The sequence below is a fragment of the Leopardus geoffroyi genome, chromosome C3 (genome assembly GCF_018350155.1).
Source record: "Leopardus geoffroyi isolate Oge1 chromosome C3, O.geoffroyi_Oge1_pat1.0, whole genome shotgun sequence".
Taxonomy (NCBI): Eukaryota; Metazoa; Chordata; class Mammalia; order Carnivora; family Felidae; genus Leopardus; species Leopardus geoffroyi.
The window spans coordinates 49,092,945-49,113,030 of record NC_059338.1 but is presented as its reverse complement, the minus strand read 5'-3'; the positions used below and the strand labels follow the sequence as shown (position 1 = coordinate 49,113,030).

The window sequence follows — 20,086 nt, the reverse complement described above, 5'->3', positions numbered from 1 at the left end:
TCACATTCTGGGTACACAAGACCCCAGAATGCTCTCCTTGAACAGCCTACAGTCCTCCTCCCTAGGTCCATCCTGAAAGTGGACTGCACAGCTGGTGAACACACCCCAAGGGGTGCTGGGGGTAACTGGGAAATGCCTATTTGTTGCTGGGGAGAAGCTGGGAGATGCAATCTGGGGGGTCCAATTGCCTGTGCACTTGACCCTCAGAGTACAGGATGGAGCTGGGGTTGGGAAGCCCAACAGGGTGAGCCAGGGTACATCTGATTAGGTAGGAGGATAAAACGTATGTTATTGATAGTTTGTTAGATAAGTTTATCATTTTAAATACTTAGGCATTTAGTCTATGATACTTTTGCCCCTGGCCCCGCAAATGGTGAAGGTAGGCTGGTTTACAAACACCCTGGGAATACCTGTAGGTTTGCAATGCTAACATTGTATAAACATATGTCTTCATGGCTGTGATAGTTGCCACAGACTTTTCCCAACCTCAGGGCCCTTGCACACGCTGTTTCCTCTCCTGGAATGCTCTTTCCTACCTATCTTTTAGCCTACTAAACTTTTAAGTTATCTACCAGACCCAGCTGAAACACCATTTTCTCAAGAGAGTCTTTCCTGACTTCCTCCATCAGGGCAGGCTCTCCTGGTTTTTCTCTCTCACATCTCCCTATACTCTGATAAAGCTGAGGGGCAAATATCATAGGAATAATAGCAATAGCAAATCAGTGATCATGATAAAAGCAGATAGTCATTGATGACTTACTAAATGTTAGACATGATGATATGTGCTTTACATCCATTGTTTATTCTGGATAAGAAGCCTAATAAAATAATATTATCGACTCCATTTTTCAGATGAAGAAATAGGCTTAGGAAGTGTGATAGACTCATGCAGCTGGCCACCATGTGAATCAGACTTCCCAGTGTTCCTTTCTTGTGTAGCCCCTCCTGTGTTGATTCTCTGCTCACCCAGGTGATTTGCTTTGGCCAATGGCCCATCAGCTAACGTGACTTAAGCAGAGGCTTGATAAATTCTTGCACATAGGAGCTTCTCTTCTTGGAACCCAGTTGCCATTTAAGAATCCCAGAACTAGGGGTGCGTGGGTGGCTCGGTTGGTTAAGTGTCCGACTTCGGCTCAAGTCATGATCTCACAGTTTGTGAGTTCGAGCCCCACTCCGGGCTCTGTGCTGACAGCTCAGAGCCTGGTGCCTGCTTTGGATTCTGTGTCGCCCTTCTCCCTCCCTCTCTCTCCCTCTCTCTCTCTCTTTCTCTCTCTCCCTCTCTCAAAAATAAAAATAAACATTTAAAAAAATATCCCAGAACTACCCAATGAATAAAAAGAACCACAGGGTAAGGTGGCTAATCTCCGCTGAGCATGGTCCCCAGCTGACCCTGCAGCCACTCAAGGCAAATTATAATTATATAATAACATAACACAAGCATACCTTGGATATATTGCAGTTCAATTCCAGACCAATGCAATAAAGCAAATATTGTAATAAAGCAAGCCAAGTGAATTCTCAGTACATGTGAAAGTTATATTTACACTGTATTGTAGTCTATTAAGTGTGCAATAGCATTATGTCTTTAAGAACGTACATGTCTTGGGGTGCCTGGCTGGCTCAGTCAGTTAAGTGTCCAACTTCAGCTCAAGTCGTGATCTCACCTTCCTGAGTTCGAGCCCCTGCTGGGCTCTGTGCTGACAGCTCAGAGCCTGGAGTCTGCTTCGGATTCTGTGTCTCCCTCTCTCTCTGCCCCTCCCCTGCTCGTGCAGCCTCTCTTTCTCTCTCTCTCTCAATCTCTCTCTCTCTCTCTCTCATTCATATAAACATTAAAAAAATAAAAAAAAATAAAAAAATTAAAATGTACATGCCTTAGTTAAAAAATATTGCTCAAAAATGCTAACCATCATCTGAGCTTTCAGCAAGTCATAATCACCAATCACCATAACAAATATAATCATAATGAAAAAGTTTGGAATATTCTAAGAATTACCAAAAGGTGACACAGAGACACAAAGTGAGCAAGTGCTGCTGGGAAAAATGGAGCCAATAGACTTGCTCAATGCAAACCTTCAACTTGTAAAAAATGCGGTGTCTGTGAAATGCAATAAAGTGAACAAGGTATACCTGTAGTATAATACAGTATGGTATAGCATAAGATACACACAGTGATAGATAACTGGTAGAGACTAAGTTGCTGAAGAGCCCAGAGTTAATAAATGGCAGGTATGAATGCAAGCTCTCTAACTGTATTCAGCCTATATAACTTCCTAGCTATGGCTGAACACTGGATGGGCATGACAACTGTCTCCTCTTCCCAAGTTCCTCTCCTGGTCTACAACACAATGCTTGCTCCCAACCCCCTTCCCCCCTACCTTCCTTGTCAACCCAGCTCCCTCTTGCCCAGCTGTCTTGAGCATGTCCCGGGTGAGATAGGACCATTCAGAGCAGCAGAAGTCCCTGGCTAAGATGGGCAGCTCGCCATCTCAGTGCAAGCTTTCTCAAGGGAATGGGTTCTCTCCAGGCTTGGGTGCACCTCTGCCCCTGCCCCGGGCTTCTCCCCAGGGGAATCAAGTAGGCTGAACTCACCTCACCTCTCCCCTGTGTCTCCAGCGCACTCTCTCTTTGGGTCTTTACCCCACCCTGCCCCATTTCCTCAGGCCGTATTTACCCTACCTGGACTGACAAATCAGCTTCTGTTGCTCCCACTAAGATCTTCCATCAGGCGTCGGCAGAAATGGCCCTTCCTGTTCAGGGAAACCCAGGGTACAAGAGGCAACAAAAGTGCTAGCAAATACCCACTCAAATACCAACCAGAACTAGTTTTCTAGTCCCAAACTAGAAACTAGAGAGGAAGAACTTCTTTTAAAGGAAAAACACAGTAAGGATGGCTGAGGCCTGAGAGGAGCAAGTAGCCAGTTGAGATTTGAAAAATCTCTTATTAAGGGCAGGGTTTCCTGGAGCGCTTGCCCACAGCCGATCCTCTGTCTTCCAGAAAAATAGAAAAATGTAGGTTGCTTTCCCTTTTTTTTTTAAATAGTGTTATCAAGGTATATTTTACATATCAGAAAACTTACCCATTTCAAGTGCATCTTTCAATTATCTTTACTAAATTTACCAAGTGCTATAACCATCACTATAAATCAATGTGTTTCCATCTCCCCAAGAGGATCCCTTATGCCCTCATCCTGTTCCCATCCCCAGGCAATCACTAATTTGCCCTCTGTCTCTATAAGTTTGCCCTTTCTAGATATTTCAGATAAGTGGAATCATATAAGACGTAGTCTCCTGTTTCTCACTTACTTCACTGAGTATAATGTTTTTGAAGGTCACCCATGATGTGATTTGTCAGTAGTTTATTCCTCTGTTATTTCTGAGTGGTAGGGCACTGTATGGATATACCACATGTAATGTATCCCTTCACCACTCGATGGACATTAAGGTCGTTTCCAGCTCTTGACTGCTGTGAACAGTGCTGTTGTGGAAATGTGCGTGCAAGTCCACGTGTGGACAGATGTTTTCATTTCTCTTAGGTACGTACCTAGGACTGAGTTTTTTGTTTAACTGCAAGCTCTCAAACAGTTTTCCAAAGTGGCTTTTACCATTTTGCGTTCCCACCGGCAACTATGAGTTCCTTGCGCTTCCTCAAGTCATGGTACACGCATCCTCTACTCTTTGATCAACTCGCAGTTTTTTATCCTAAGAATTAATTAGGTCCTCGAGAATGTTTCAGCTATGCTGTCCTGGGTTAAATGATCCTTTGTTCTCCATAGTGACCTTAAAGAGACATTTATGATGGTTACACTCAATATGCCCATGCGTGTGTCATTATTTATTTATTGAAACACTTAGTTCATCAGGCTGACTCCAGTAACCATTTAGTTTTCGACTGTCTCGGGGGATGGCCACGCAAAAGTACTTATGCAAATTCTGAGGCAAACAATAGCTTACTTACTTGGAAGATTCATCAGGAAACTGAACTCCCTGAAAGTAGATTTCAGAAGCATGTAACCTCAGGTGATATTTTCTAAAAGATCACGTTAGCCCTGTATTTGTCCACATGGAAGTCACTGAAGTAAAAAGCCAATATGAAGTCCTTACACATAGGAAACCTTAAGAGCTCAAAGGAAACAAGTTTGTTTCATTTATTTATTTATTTATTTAAAGCATGAGCTTGAGCAGGGGAGGGGTGGAGAGATGGAGAGAAAGAATCCCAAGTGGGCTCCAAGTTGTCAGCGTGGAACCCGATGTGTGGCTTGAACCTAAAAACCATGAGCTCATGACCTAAGCCAAAGTCAGACACTTAACTGACTGAGCCATTGAGTTTGCTAAAGAGAGGCAAACCAAGTTTAGAGGTGTGCAAAGGTATCCATCAATACATCTCATGGATTTTATTTTGATAAATTTTTTATCATGCAACCATAGTCAAAGAAATTTTGGTCAGAAATCCTAACTTTTTCAAAAAGTCTACTAGACTGTTTCTACACAACGGCAAGAATATACATTCAAAAAAAAAATTGCTCAATGACAGAAAATACTCAGAGATTCAGAAATGAAACTCGACAGCTAGAGCCTAAAAATTGCCATTGAGGCCTTGGTAATATTGAATGCATTTACCGCCCCCCCCACGCCCCTGCCCCAAGAAAAGGGGTTGGTAAGGTCACAGCTGTTGTCCCTTGAGGTCATTTGCATAAGAACTTCAGGTGCCTGAAATAGCAGAAGTCTGCTGGACCAAGACTTCTACCCCTGAAAACAAAGTATTTATAAAAGGAAATCAGAGGCTGTTAAGAAGTAACATAAGGGAGTTTCTTTGTGGTATTCTGATTGTGGTATTGGTTTCTCAATCTACACAAGTGCTAAAATATCATAGAACAACACACACACACACACACACACACACACACACACACACACCTACACACATACACACACACAGAGTGGATGTAAAACCTAGTGAAATCTGAGTCTGTACCTGAGTTAATAATACCATACCAGTGTAATTCCCTGGCTTTGACTGTGGTTAAGCTGGGGGAAAGGTACATGGAGACAACAAAAGGACAACTTTGAAACTTCTTGTAAGTCTAAAACTATTTCAAAATAAGAGTTATTAGAAAGAAAGAGAGAGGAAGAAGGAAGAAAGAGAGGGAGGGATGGAGGAAAGGAGCGATGAATTCTTTTTTCTGTAGTCAGCATGGACTATAGGTAGAGAAGAAGTCGGGGACAGTAAGGCAATTCCTAAATTTGAAGACAAATGTCCCTCCTGAAAAGGAAATTATGCAAAATCAACCCGACAAACCCACCCTAACCCGGAATCATATCTATCTATCTATCTATCTAGTCACATATATATCATCATAAATATGTATATAGAGACAAAACATATATATGTATGAACCAGGCATAGTGTGAGGAAATTAGCATGTCTAAAGGGGGGTCTAACTGGGGGATTTACCCTTTATTGTGTCTGCAAGCAGGGAGTACAAACATCAAGAACTGTCCACAAAAGACTGGCCTGGACTCAGTTGTTCCAGAATCCTTGGCGGGGATATCTCTCCAGAGAAAATGGATGCATCAGACTGTTGTAGCTTGGCGACAGGAGCCATTACGAACATTCTCGAATTCCCTTTGCTATGATTCCAAACTCATTTTGAATTGTGCTTTGGCTGTTCATGTAGCTTCTGTATAGTACGATATGAGCTGATTGGCCAGTGCAAGAACTTTAGTCCACTTGACATTATTTCTTCCCCGTAAATTAATAATTTACCATTCTGGCTCACATATCGATCTCTTGTGGGCTTATAAGTATGAGTGAGCAACTAAAGCAGGAGTTCTTAACCTGGAAATCAAGGAGGGGCTTCAAGGGATCCATTAAGCCTGAAGACTGCATGCAAAAGCGTGCATGTGGGGGCAGGTGTGCATTTATCAAGTATAGAAGTCAATACAGGGTTTCAGCTCTGGATATGTTGCAAAATAGGGTTTCTGACCTCATGCAACTTACTTTCAAGGAACACACTGGAAATAGTTCCCCATGCTATAATTCTTTATAACACTATTTCAGCAATTTCATAGGACTCAATTGCTCAAATTCATCTATTAAGAAAAATATTAAAAGCTTATTCACTAATAATCTCTGAAAGACGTAATTTTTGGATGAAATGTTGACTTGTTTTATTGGGGCACCTGGATGGCTCAGTCAGTTAAGCGTCTGACTTTGGCTCAGGTCATGATCTCACAGTTCATGGATTCGAGCCCCACGTTGGGCTCTGTGCTGACAGCTCAGAGCCTGGAGCCTGCTTCGGATTCTGTGTCTCCCTCTCTCTCTGTGCCCCACTCGTGCTCCGTCTCTCTCTCAAAATAAACATTAAATTGAAAAAAAAAAAAAACCTAATATTGATGAGACAACAGCTCTGTACCAGGTAAAGTGCTGTGTGCCTGAGATCTTACCACGGGCTTTATGACAGTCCTAAGAGGTGGGTATTATTACTTTCATTTAACAGCTGAGGAAACTGAGGTGCAGAAGTTAAAGAACACACCAAGAGCACACGGCTGTCGGAGGGGAAGTTAAGCTGACAGCCACATCTAGCTGGCCTTTCCCTCCAACCACGATACTCAATAACTGTATTCTTTGATCTCCACATGCAGGCACTTCCACCTTGAAGCTCTATTCCCACTCAAAGTCACTTTTCCTATGGTTCTTCAACTGGTTCCAAACCACCCCACTTAGCACCATTGGATCATTCTCTACCTCAGGGTCAGCAAACTTTTCCTGAAAAGGACCAGATACTAAATATTTTGGGCTTTGTGGCCCATATGGTTTCTGTCACAACTACTCAACTGGGCTGCCCACTGTAGCGTGAAAGCAGCCGGAGACAAGATGTGAGTGAATGAGCATGGCTGTGTTTTAATAAAATCTGACCTGCAGATGTTGAAATTTTAATCTCATATAATTTTCCCATCTCACAAAATATTGTTTGTGTTCTGATTTTTTTTCCAAACATTTCAAAATGTGAAAACTATTCCTAACTTATGCTCTGCACTAAACAGGTGGCTGGCTGGATTTGACCTGTGGGTTAAATTTTGTTAATACTGGGGCACCTGGGTGGCTCAGTCGGTTAAGTCTCTGACTTTGACTCAGGTCATGATCTCAAGGTTCGTGGGTTCTAGCCCCGCGTTGGGCTCTGTGCTGACAGCTCAGAGCCTGGAGTCTGCTTTGGATTCTGTGTCTCCCTCTCTCTCTGCCTCTCCCCTGCTCACACTCTGTCTCTGTCTCTGTCTCTCTCTCTCTCAAAAATAAAATAAAAAATTCTAAAAATACATAAATAAATAAAGTTTGCTGATACTGCTTGAATAGCAGTTTATGTATTCATAGTGTCCAGAACTAGACAGAAAACCATTGAGCTTAAAATTATTAATTATAATTAACTAATGTAATTAATCATTAATTATATATAATATATAATATGAATATGTATATATAAATAAAATTATATCTTAACCTTGGGGTGCCTGAGTGGCTCAGTCGGTTAAGCATCCAACTTAACTCAGGTCATGATCTCATGGTTCATAAGTCTGAGCCCCACACTGGTCTCTGCTGTCACCACAGATCCTCTGTCCCCCTCTCTCTCCCTGCCCTTGCCCCACTCATTCTCACTCCCTCAAAATAAATACATAAACTAAAAAAATTATGTCTTAACCTTGTCTTATTCTTCAGAATCTGTATGCAGGCCTAAACTCCTAAGTAAATGCTCAATAAATACTTGATTAAAAGCCATAAGAGCCATATCCAAGAAGAAATAAAAAGTCCATTTCAAAACATGCCACATGTTTATTTTCTTCACCCTTTTTAACCTCCCTTACAGAATTCTGTATCTCTAAAATATCACAGCGATTTTTGTTTTTGGTTCTGAATACTGACAAATACCCACGTGCTTGGCCAGCTTGAAGGTCAGATGGTATCCTGGCCTGGGGCCAATGGATACAGCTGGTGAAATTTCAAGCTGTCACACACTTGTTGCTAGCCTTGGTTTTCTAGTTCCTTCATCATGAATTATTAGATTATTTATAATAATGAATTGCTACATGAACAATTGTTTTTAAAACCATAATCCCCAACCAGGAGCAAGGTCATGACTCAATGGGCTAAATTTAGGACCGTAAGATCCACACTCTCGGACTGGTTGCCATGCCACTTCTCTGGGCCTTCATTTCCCCATCTGTAAATGGGAGGTAATAGCACTGCCCTCCTCCTGTGGGCCTGGGGAGCCTGGGCTGATTGGAAACCACCCTGCAGATATAGTGGTAATAGTCATAAGCTTCTCGACTTCCTTTGGCCCAGCCATATTAAGCAGCGCCGGTGTATGTATTAGAAGACAGAGAAATGTGCTATGTTCCATTCTGTGCAGGAATAAAAATGTGTGTTATTTGCTCTAAGGCCATAACAACGAGCTATGAAATCAAGCTGATATTTACTACTAAGTACACACTTAAAAATTATGTAACACATGCCAATGAGCTTTTTTGTTTTACCCTTTCGGTGTGAGATCACTGAAACCAGACACTGTGATTACACCAATCCTCCTGCCGTTCTGCTATTGGTCCGACGTCACTGCTGAGTAGCAGGTGAAAATGGGAGACACATGTTATTCTCTGCTAAGCACGGCCCGTGACATGGCTTTCAGGATAGGATCTTGCAAACACTCCGGGCACCACGAGGGTTCTTTCTAGGTGTTTGAAGGGCCAGCTGTTCTGCAGGGCTTGGATGTTATTCTGGTTTATTTCTGCAAGTTTTATTGTTGGCTTGTTTTTTGTTTTTTTTTTTTTTAAGAATTTTTCACTGGAATTCATTTTCACCCACTTTACGGATGCCTTAAAATAATCTGGTGCTGCAGACTCTTCCAACAGCTGCCAGCTTGCCTGTGAGGTGAGGCGGCTGCTCCCGCGAGGGCGAAACAGCACTGGAATGTTTAAAACCCGAGAGGGCAACAGACAAGGGAGAGCTTTCGTGCTTACGTGTTAACTGTGGCAAGGAGAAACTTTCTCCAGCCAGAAATCACTCAGCATTCTGCAGCAGATCGATGACTGGCCGCCCTTGAGAACAGCAAGCAATCTCATACGTGGTAGATAGTAGGAGGTGGTCATAAATCAACTCAACAAAAGATGTTCTTTCGAACCTCAAACTGCAGTCACCATGGAGAAGGGGAGGAGGTGTGCGGCTTTGTAACTGGAGCCTCATTCACATAACTGGAATCAGGGGCTCCAGCGTGACTGCCTCAGAGGTAGCAGCTGCCTTCTGCTCCCCGGGGCTGCCTCATTCCATAGATGGGTCGGGTGACGCCTGTGTACACAGAGTTGGTGACATTTGTATGATGTCTGGATGAAGCGTGCTTGCAGGAATGTTGGCGAATACTAATTATTATTATAATCATACTGTGGATAGGTCTGTTGGCCTTTAGCAGATAGCAGCTTATATAAACACTCTGCTTTGATGTAAGAGGCTCCCAAGCATCAGTGGTTAGCATAATTTTGGTTGGTTTCTACAATCGGCTGTGGTCATTATGGTGCCTCGCCTAACATAACCCCAAAGAGTAGTTCACATATTTCTAAGGGGGTTGGTCACTGAGTCATTTATCAAGAACTTAAGTCGCCCGTGGGACAGATCTTGTTGCTATTACCAACATTCTGGTCCATCTCTCCCTCCACCTTCACTGATGGTCTCAGGGTTGAAAAGAAAATAGTTTCCCTCAAATATGGATTCATAGTACTTGAATTTGAAAAGTCCATGAAATGTTTTCACTGAATAGAGAAAGTCTTTAGTTGGCCTAGGAGCCAAAATGGAAAGGAGCAGAAGAAACGCCATTTGGCAAAGTCTCAAATTAACTTGATTATTTTAACAATTATTGAGCCCCCGCTCTGGCGAGACACTGGAGATACAAAGATGCAAAGCATCAAGGAGACTCCGGGTGGGAGGGATGGACAGACTCACCAGTGCCCTAAAGAGCCCCATGTGCAGCAATACACGTCCTAAGAACAGGAGAAGCACAAAAGAGAAAAGGACTTTTCTATCTGGAGGGAAGCAAGCTAGTCGGAGAAAGTCGAAAGAGGGGATATGAGCTTAGTCTTGAAAAATGGTTGCAGTGGATCCTCTGAGCTCATGAACCGCCCCCATTCTAGGCAGGAGCAACCTAGGGAACAAGCGTGCAGAGGTAAGAAACAGACCAGCCTGCCAGGTGATCAAAGAGAAAACAGAGTCAGAATTCTCGGAAATGCCTAAATCCTGCGGACACGCTAAGCAGGACCACCTGTCTCCTGCCCCGATCCCACCTAGGGTCTCGTCATGTACCACTTCCTCTGTGAAGCCTCCTTTGAATTTCTGTAGCTGTTTTGACTGTTTGCCATTTCTCTTACACTTCCATTCCTCTTCGCCCTTCCCCGCCACATTTCACTGCACCCCTAACACTCCTCAGTGAGGGCAGGAATTGGGTCTCAGTAGGCGAAGGTGGTGCCTTAAGCATCACTGTTATTCCATTTGGATCTACATGGCTCTATTTGGTTCACTGTGCTCTGTGTACATGGAGACCCATAGTAGCATTTTTTTTTCTGCTGCTTATATTTCTTATTTTGAAATCTGAAATGAATAGAAATGTTGTAAAAAGCAAAAGTATACCCTATACCTTTCGCTCAGTTTACCGATTGTTACCACTTTATCACATCTGCCTTATTCTTTTTTTTTTAAAATGTCTATGTTTTTTGGGGCGCCTGGGTGGCGCAGTCGGTTAAGCGTCCGACTTCAGCCAGGTCACGATCTCGCGGTCTGTGAGTTCGAGCCCCGCATCGGGCTCTGGGCTGATGGCTCAGAGCCTGGAGCCTGTTTCCGATTCTGTGTCTCCCTCTCTCTCTGCCCCTCCCCCGTTCATGCTCTGTCTCTCTCTGTCCCAAAAATAAATAAACGTTGAAAAAAAAAATTAAAAAAAAAAAATGTCTATGTTTTTTGAGACAGAGAGAGAGAGAGTGTGTACTCAGCCAAGTGGGGGAGGGTCAGAGAGAGAGACACACACACACACAATCTAAAGCAAGCTCCCGGCTGTCAGCACAGAGCCTGACATGGGGCTTGAACCCACAAACTGTGAGATCATAACCTGAGCCGAAGTTGGACGTTTAACCAACTGAGCCACCCAGGTGCCCCTGCCTTGTTCTTTATAGACACACACATTAAAGTTTTTTCTGAGCCGTTTGAGAAAAGGTTGCAGACTTAATACTCCCTGACTCCTCCTTCAATATATATTTACGTATATGCTATAAACAAGGACATTCTCTTATACAATATAACTGGCAGGATAATAAAATTAACATGAATTCAACATTACCATACAATTCCCATTCAGATTTCCTCTGTCAGCCCAATTATACGTGGTGCAGGTCCCCTATAGGTATCATTTCTCTTAATCTTCATTTTGGAACAATTCCTCAGTTTTTCCTTCTCTTTCATGACCTTGACATTTTTTGAAGCCTGTAATTACTTTGTTGAATATCCTACAGTTTGGGTTTGACGTTTCTTTATGATTTATGCACTTGTAGCAAGAATACCTCAGAAGCAACGCCTTGGTCTTCTCATTGCATCATAGCAGGAGGCAAATAACGTCAATTTGTCCCATTACTGTTTTCTTGTTACTTTCGGTAAACATCCAGGCTTATAGGATTTTCCACTGAGTCATTCCTAAGTATTTTGCAAGGAGAGGACTTAAGACTTCTATTGTAAGATAGCCTTTTCCTTTTCCTCCATTTATTCATTTAATTTTTATCAGTGTAGACTCATGGATTCCTATTTTAATCAAAGGATTAAAATTGGTAACTATCATTTATTGTGATACTCAAATAGTCCCAGACTTGGCCAGTAGGAGCTCATCTAAGGCAACTCTTATGTCCTTTTGATATGTCCCCGTCATTCTTTCAGCATTTCCTTACTTTGTAGTATAAGATGTTCCTGTCTCATCTTTTATTTTTCCTACGCATCCCTGGAGTCAACCATTTCTCTAAGAACCCCGGTTCCTTTAAATGGAGAATAATATTTAGAAACCAAGCCCTGCAAGCTAGGTGTGCTGATTGCTACCAGGATATTTTTGCTCTCAGCAGCTAGAACTAGGAGATACACGTATATATCTACATGTTGCATGTGTGTATGCATGTATATATGTGTGTCTGTGCATATATATGTATGCACGCAACATAAACATCTATACACATTATACCTATATCAATAGCTATGTCTATTGACATACAACTCACGTACAGCTGTGAGTTCACATTGACCTCTGCATCTCCAATCTAACACAATAGGATTTATTCTAGGATTTACTTCGCCTTTCCATATTTGTAATTCCCTTCTGACCACAAGAAATCCTCAGAGTATTTACTTATTTGTTTAACAATTCCAGTATGTCACTAGTCCCCCAGCTGCACTGGCCAAAAGCTTGTCCCCTCACCATGGGCCCCCAAAGCAGGCAAATCCCTGCCCCTGCCATTGGGGGGCCTTTAATCAACAGTGACTTGCATGATCTGAATTAACAGTCTTTGAGTGGATTCCGCCCACCTCTGCCATTGCCTAGACTCTGAGAATCAATAAAGAAGAATCACAAGGTTGACTTTTCCCATTGTTGCTTAGCAGGGTGAATGTTATTTTCTTCTTCGCCATGGCAGTGACCACTTTAAATGTGGTATTTTTTTTTTTTTTTCCTGTTTGCTCTTCTCTACTTCTCTGATTACTCATGGGACAGTAACAGGATTAACTGAATCCATTCAAAGATTTGTAGAGCTCCAAGCTTCTCCCAGGAAGAGTGCATTATAAATATTATATAGCTATAAAATCCAGAACTGGAGGCCAGAGGTCAGCTGATCCCTCCCCACAGTTGCCAGATGGTTGGCTCTTCTGGTGCGTTCTCAAAGCCACAACCTCACATCCTAGATACACATCTTTAAGTCATCTTTGACTCCTCCAGACGCCACCCCCCCCCCATGTCAAACGGTAACCTTGGAAGCAGGGAGTATATTCCCCACCAGAGCCGCTGTGTGTTTTTCCTCCACCAGTTCTGTCCCCCACAATGTCCTCACTGTTCTGGAGGGGAGCGGAAATCCTTTTCTGCGAGCTAAATCATCCCCACGCATTTAGAAGTTTGCTTACAGAATTTTTAAAACCAGATAGCTCTGTGTTGCACCACGTTCACTAAATGCAGTTGAAAATCCCATTTCTAAAAGTACTCAACACTGTCACAATTTAGATTGTTAGGGAAAATGGATGATAACGGGGCCCACGGTCTTTCAGTCCAGAACTGACTTTGTTTTAGAGGAGCAAGAAGAGAGCTGCCTGGCAACACAACGCATCGCTGTGCATAAACTTTGTTTACAGCTAAGGCTGGAGTAAAGGAACAGATGGTAAGAAAATCGGATTTAAAGAAGGGACAGATGCGCCTGCGTCGGAGCTTGGTAAATCTCTTGGCTTCTGGTTTGCATGCAAGGATGAAGTCTAACTGCCCACAGCAGTCACGCCCCTGTTCACTGTTGCCTTTGACTGTTTGCATCTTGTCTCTCTGAGGATAGTTAAGACAGCCCATTGCAAGCATTTATCTCTTCCCTCCCACGGGGAATGTGTTTTCCCAGGGCTTTGTATGTTCCCTGTCCTTTTATGGAAAGTAGTCTCTTCATCATCCCTGTGACAGTATATCTAAAATTTCAAGAATATTTAAGCCATTAACTCTGCCTGTGTATGGAGGATGGGATTATATTTCTATGATCTTGGAACTATTTCCAATGAGCATGTGTAACCAGGAAAAATAAGCATAAACATTTGCGTGTAATGAGTTCATAAGCGCACCCTCCCCCCACCCATCATGCTTCATCATCTCCCTTTGGTGCTTTTCTCTGTGAGGGCAAAACGATTCTAAGATGCTAACCTCCACGATATATACAATAGCTATTATAAATGTTATATTAAAGCTGCCTAGGCCGACTTCCCCCTCCTTCCTAAGGGAAAGTGTCAGTTATACTTCAGTTAAGATTTACACGTGCTCCCTCAGGGAGGTGAAGGGGAAAAACACATTCTATCTCAGTGATGTATGGTTGGATTTAACAGCCCCAATTGTTCAATGCTGGGATCCAGTCATAAACGTTTTTATTCCAAAATGACCCCTATGCATTTATAGTGATTCCAGGACCTTCATAGCTGCTCCACAGTGACTTCCCTGCAGAAACAATGCACCGTGACCAGACATCTCACCTGTTCCTGCATGTTGGCCACTGGTCACTCCTAGGCAACATCAGGTTCTGTCACTCCTTGAGATTCATCCCGAGCGAAAGATTGGCTACTTAAGTAAAAATGCTGTGTATTAGAGCAATAGTTCCTTATAAAATAGTCACGGTAAACATCAAAATATCTTACAGGGTTGACTGCAAAGCACCACCAGAAGTGTTCTAAGTGACACCATTAGAACTGGTTTGACTCGACTCCTTGCCTCTGGGTGTGCACAGGGCCAGCTGCGGCTCTTTGGGCACCAGAATGATCCTTTTGGGTGGCACACAGGTTGCCATCTTCAGATACACTCTCCAGGTATTCCTCACCACCCCCTGTGGAACACCCCTAATGCTGTGCTCTGGAACTTCTAGTCGGCTCTGGTGTCCAGGGTGACGCCCTTCACCAGTCTCTGGAAAGGCAACATGGGGACCAGAGGCCTGTGGCTTATGGTACCCCAGTCTCCCACAGCACTTGGGTTCCAGCCTGTACAGATGCGGCCACGGATGTAGGCAGAGGACACAGAAGTTGCTCCGGGACTAGAAGTACAAAGGCCAGGCTGGGCACAGGGCATGTTAGGTGACAATTTACCACTGCTGTGTTAAATGAACCATGTTCTTTGACTGCAAAGTGTCTGAATCTGCCACCGCCTCGAATTCCCTAGCTCCATAGTAACCAAGTTAGGGAAAAGCCTATTTAGTACCCAAGTTAAGGGAAAAGCCACCACCAAGAAATCCCCGGAAGAATCTACTATGGCATAGACCTCTTTATAGCCACCAGCCAGGAGACAATGTGTTATGCCTCCTTTTCTTGGTCTCTTTTTCTTTGCCTGTTGCACATCTACCCCACTCTGGGTTCTGTGAAGCTCAAACTTGTGTTTGCATGGGATGGACCTTGAAAGCACTGGATGGACCTTGAGGGCATTTGCTAAGTGAAGTAAGTCAGACAGACAAAGACAAATACAGTATGCTCTCACTTGTATGCGGAATCTAAAGCAAAACCAGAAACAAAAAAACCGAGCCCCTAGATACAGAGAACGAATTGGTGGTTGCCAAAGGCAGAGGTGGGGGTGGGTGAAATGGGTGAAGATGGTCCAAAGGCACAAGCTTCCAGGTAGAAGATAAATAAGTCATAGGGATGTAATGTGATGATAGTTAATAACACTATATAGTATATTTGAAAGTTGTAACTATGTGGGGTGATGGATGCTAACTAGATTTACTATGGTGATCATTTTCCAATATATACAAATATCAGATCATTATGCTTTATACCTGATGCTAGTATAGTGTTATCTGTCAATTATATCTCAATTTTAAAGACTTTTATTTGCCCCAGGATCACCTGGGGTGCTTTTTAAAAATTTTTTTTTATGTTTATTTATTTTTGACAGAGAGACAGAGCATGAATGGGGGAGGGTCAGAGAGAGAGGGAGACACAGAATCCGAAGCAGGCTCCAGGCTCCGAGCTGCCAGCACAGAGCCCGACGCGGGGCTCGAACTCACGGACCGTGAGATCATGACCTGAGCCGAAGTCGGATGCTTAACCGACTGAGGCACCCAGGCGCCCCTGGGGTGCTTTATTAAAATGTTTTTACTTTTATTTAAAAAAAAATTTTTTTACATTTATTTATTTTTGAGAGACAGAGAGACAGAGCACAAGTGGGGAGGGGCAGAGAGAGAAGGAGAAAGAACCTAAAGCAGGCTCCAGGCTCTGAGCTGTCAGCACAGAGCCCGATGCGGGGCTCAAACTCACAAACCACGAGATCATGACCTGAGCCAAAGTTGGACGCTCAACCAACTGAGCCACCAGGAGCCCCTGGGGTGCTTTTTTTAAATTCAGATTCTTGGGGTCACCCCTCCTCAACCGTTTAGGTTGAGTGCGTCCAGGGTAGGACTGGGAACAACAGGCTCCACAGGTGAATCTGATGACCATGGATGGGTTTTCTTTAAAAGGCCCTGAGTAGTAACTTTTGTCCTTTTCTCTTTCCACTTTTTTTTTCATTTTGTTAATGTTTATTTATTTTTGAGAGAGACAGAGCATGAGTTGGGGAGTGGGAGAGAGAGGGGGAGACACAGAATCCCAAGCAGGCTGCAGGCTCTGAGCTGTCAGCACAGAGCCCAACGTCGGGCTTGAACTCATGAACCATAATCGTGACCTGGACCGAAGTCGGACAGCCAATCGACTAGGGCCCAGGCATCCCATCTTTCCACTTTAAATAGTCTCCCTTTCCCCTTGCTTTAATTACTGTCAAGTTTTTGTCATTATCTGTAGAGCTAATGACTTCCAAGTCTATACATCTATAGCCCTCATCTTCCTCTCGAATGCTAGGTTTAAAATTCCATCGGCCTGCACGTATTTCTCCCTCGATGCACTGTAGATACTTTCCAAAACACTTCCAAAATATAATTGTGACCAGTTATTTCTTCCCAAGACATTTGAAATTGAAGGCCACTCTTTGAGGACCATTTAGGTAACAAAAGGCTAGCGTCAGCTAAGATGTGGAATCCATTCAGGGTAAAGAAAAATTTAAGTGTCCACATTTCTTATAAAGTTAAAAACAAATGTTTCTAATGGCTGAATAACCTCTAACACCAAGACCAGAAAGCAGTTTGTTCCCACGATCTGTGAATTCAGGACTTGTGTCTTCTCTTCTGCTGAAGCCATGAACGGATATTCCAGTATTTCATCATCACTTAGTGAATTTTTGCCTCGTTTCCCCAAGACGAAGCTAGCTGTGTGCGGGTGGACTTTGACAACTGTGGGTACCCGCTATCTGTTGATCTGGTTCTCTATTGCTTTTCACATGGCAGTGGTGACAATTCTGAATTATTATATCCTGACTATGCATTCAAATCCTCAGAAACCTGCTCAGTTTATGTCAAGAGTTAGAGTTCATTGTAAGGCTACGTACAGTGCAGCATGAGGAAAACAGGGACAGTGCCGCCGAGGGGAACTTCAGAACACAGCGACAGTTCCGGTCATAATGGCTCTCACATGCTGACAGCTGACATGGGCCAGACAGCTCTGAGCGCTGCCTGTCCCCACTTATTTAGTCTTCCCAATAGTTTATAAGAAGCACCATCGTAGGGGCACCAGGGTGGCTCAGTCCGTTGAGCATCTGACTTCGGCTCAGGTCATGATCTCGAGGTTTGTGAGTTCGAGTCCCACATGGGGATCTCTGCTGTCGGCACAGAACCCACTTCAGATCCTCTGTCCCCATCTCTCTCTGCCCCTCCCCTGCTCATGCTCTCTCTCTCTCTGAAAAATAAATAAAAAAAAAAAAAAAAAAAAGTGCTGTCCTTGTCCCTGCCTTACATGTGGGAAACAGAGGTACAGAGCAGGAAAGGAGTGCTTCCCAGCCTCCCTGGCTCAGAGTCCATGTTCTTCCCTGAGGCGCGAGGCACAGTTGTGCCTGGAGACAGACCCTGTGGAGCTTCTCTGTGGCGGTTGCTCAGTGACTCCGTGGTTGGCGTCTCCTTCTCTTGCAGCTCTTGCTGCTGCCAGCTGACTCCGTGTCCCCTCCCTCAGGATTTTCATTCATACTCTCGGCATGTGTACTCCAGGAGCAGTTCCACTGGTGGTGGTGGGCAGGGTGTATTTGCCAAGTGCCGGGACAGCATTGTTAGCCCTTGGTGGGGTGTGTGAAAGCTGTGGCGTCCTTGGAGCAGACAGAAATGCAGAGACGTCACCACGGTATGACAAAGCAGCAGGGAAAACGGCAAGCCAGGGGACAGAAAAGTAGTGCAATCAAATACTTTCCTATAGCCCTGAGTTCGGAAGGCACGAGGGCCGTTCCCTGGGGGCTCCAGGAACCAACTGGGGAGAAATTTGAAGGGGCTGAAAATATTGTAGGCAGGGGAGAGTGGGAGAACCAGAGATATGTTGCTTTTTTAAATGTTTATGTATTTTTGAGACAGAGAGAGATGGAGCAGGGGAGGGGCAGAGAGAGAGGGAGACACAGAATCTGAAACAGGCTCCAGGCTCTGAGCTGTCAGCACAGAGCCTGACGCAGGGCTCGAACTCACGGACCACGAGATCGTGACCTGAGCCGAAGTCGGACGCCCAACCGACTGAGCCACCCAGGCGCCCCGAAATATGTTGCTTTTTTTTTTCTTTTTTTTTTTTCTTTTACTTTATATATACGGGGCAACTTTAGAAACAGCCATTTATTATTTGGATTAAATGTATGATTTGTTCTGTGATACAGGAAAAATATGGAACACTTCACGAATTTGCGTGTCATCCTTGCGCAGGGGCTATGCTAATCTTCTCCGTATTGTTCCAATTTTAGTATATGTGCTGCCGAAGCGAGCACGAGATATGTTGCTTTTGACTATTATCTTATTCTCTTTTTCCTCTCCAGGCTGGTATAGGCTGGGGAAACATGGATTATGTGTTTGCAGCTCTCGCAAAATACAGCCTGATAGCCTTTTCCTTTCCTAATGTCGATGTTCACGGTGTGTTGATTTGATTTAAGCAAATTGCCCTTTCCTTTTCACATCAAGACCAAGGCTCAAAATGGCACCACCTCCTCCACAAAGCACTCTCCTCTCACCCTGCAGATCCACCGCGACCCTACTGTGTGTCAGGCACTGTCCTAGGCGCTGAGGACATGGCAATTAACGAAAGGCACAAGCCCCTGCCGGGTTAAAACATACCCCGTGAGTGCCAAGGGCCATTGGGGAGCATCTAGTCCACTCCGCACCCACTCTGACCACCCGTCAGCCGGCCTCTGCTTCCCATTTCCAACAATGCCCGTTCTACCAGCGATGAGCTCTATCGCTCAGAAAGCTCTTGCCTACTGGTGTAACAATCTGTTTTCCGGCTACATCCATCTATTGGCCTGAGTTTCATTTTCCGGAGCTAGGCAAAATAAATTCCCTTTTATTGGATAGCCCTTCAAATCCTGGTCTACAAACTCTCCTTGTCACACTTGCTCTCTTCTCATCTCTCTGCCATCCTCCCCTTTTCTCACCAAGCGGGGGCAGACCCCCTTCCCTGGCTGTCCCCCTACCTTGCCTTAACAGTCTCTCCGCCTCAGAGCCTGCCACATTTGGACTTCTTCAACTCACGCTTTATTTGTTCTTCGTGCTTAGGCCTTCCTTCTTTTCCCACGGCCTATCCTTAGCACCCGACTCTAAGTCTGTATTGTTTCAAACTCTGCATTTGTTTACTGTGCTAGTTTATTGCCATCCTGGGCAAATTGGGATTGGACAGACAGTGGTGAGTAGTGGTAGCAAGGTGGGGGCAAGTCAGCCCTTTCTTTTGGGTTTTGTTCTGTCTTTGGCTGGGTCTACTATCTCTTTACATTTAAATTATTACCATGCAGGATTATTGAAGAAACTAGGTCAGGGAGTTCACACACGGTTATTATTTTGATCACTAAAAAGGCATTGAATAAAACATGTCTACCAATAAGCCTCTATACGGACGAGAAAGAAGCAGATTGTGTAAATGAATGAATGGATGGGATGTTTTCTTGCATAATTCTTTGTTTTTTCTTGTTGTTGTTGTTTTTTTTTTTTTTTTTTTGTGTTTTAGTTTTTTCCTACTCATGCCAGATAGGTAAGTAACATGGATGGTTTTTCAAATCAAAATAACTAAGTTTCGGTCGTTACAATTGCTAGTTTACTTACATTAAATAAATATATAATCCCACCACACTGCACAGCATAATTAGCAAGTATTTATGCTGTTCAATCCATGACCCAGTTTCCTGAAGACATCTGTTTTCTAAAAGGATCTTTCTCAAAATTCAGATGAAAAGACGCTACTCAAGTAGGATTGCCAGATAAAATACGGGGC

At 43.7% G+C, this 20,086-nt stretch overlaps 1 non-coding gene across 1 annotated transcript; it reads right to left on the bottom strand.

Moving 5' to 3' along the window:
• Window positions 1-18,489: 18,489 nt before the first annotated feature.
• Window positions 18,490-18,596, bottom strand: LOC123587153. Its single transcript, XR_006707192.1, has one exon. It is a non-coding gene; the product is annotated as a U6 spliceosomal RNA (small nuclear RNA).
• Window positions 18,597-20,086: the final 1,490 nt, after the last annotated feature.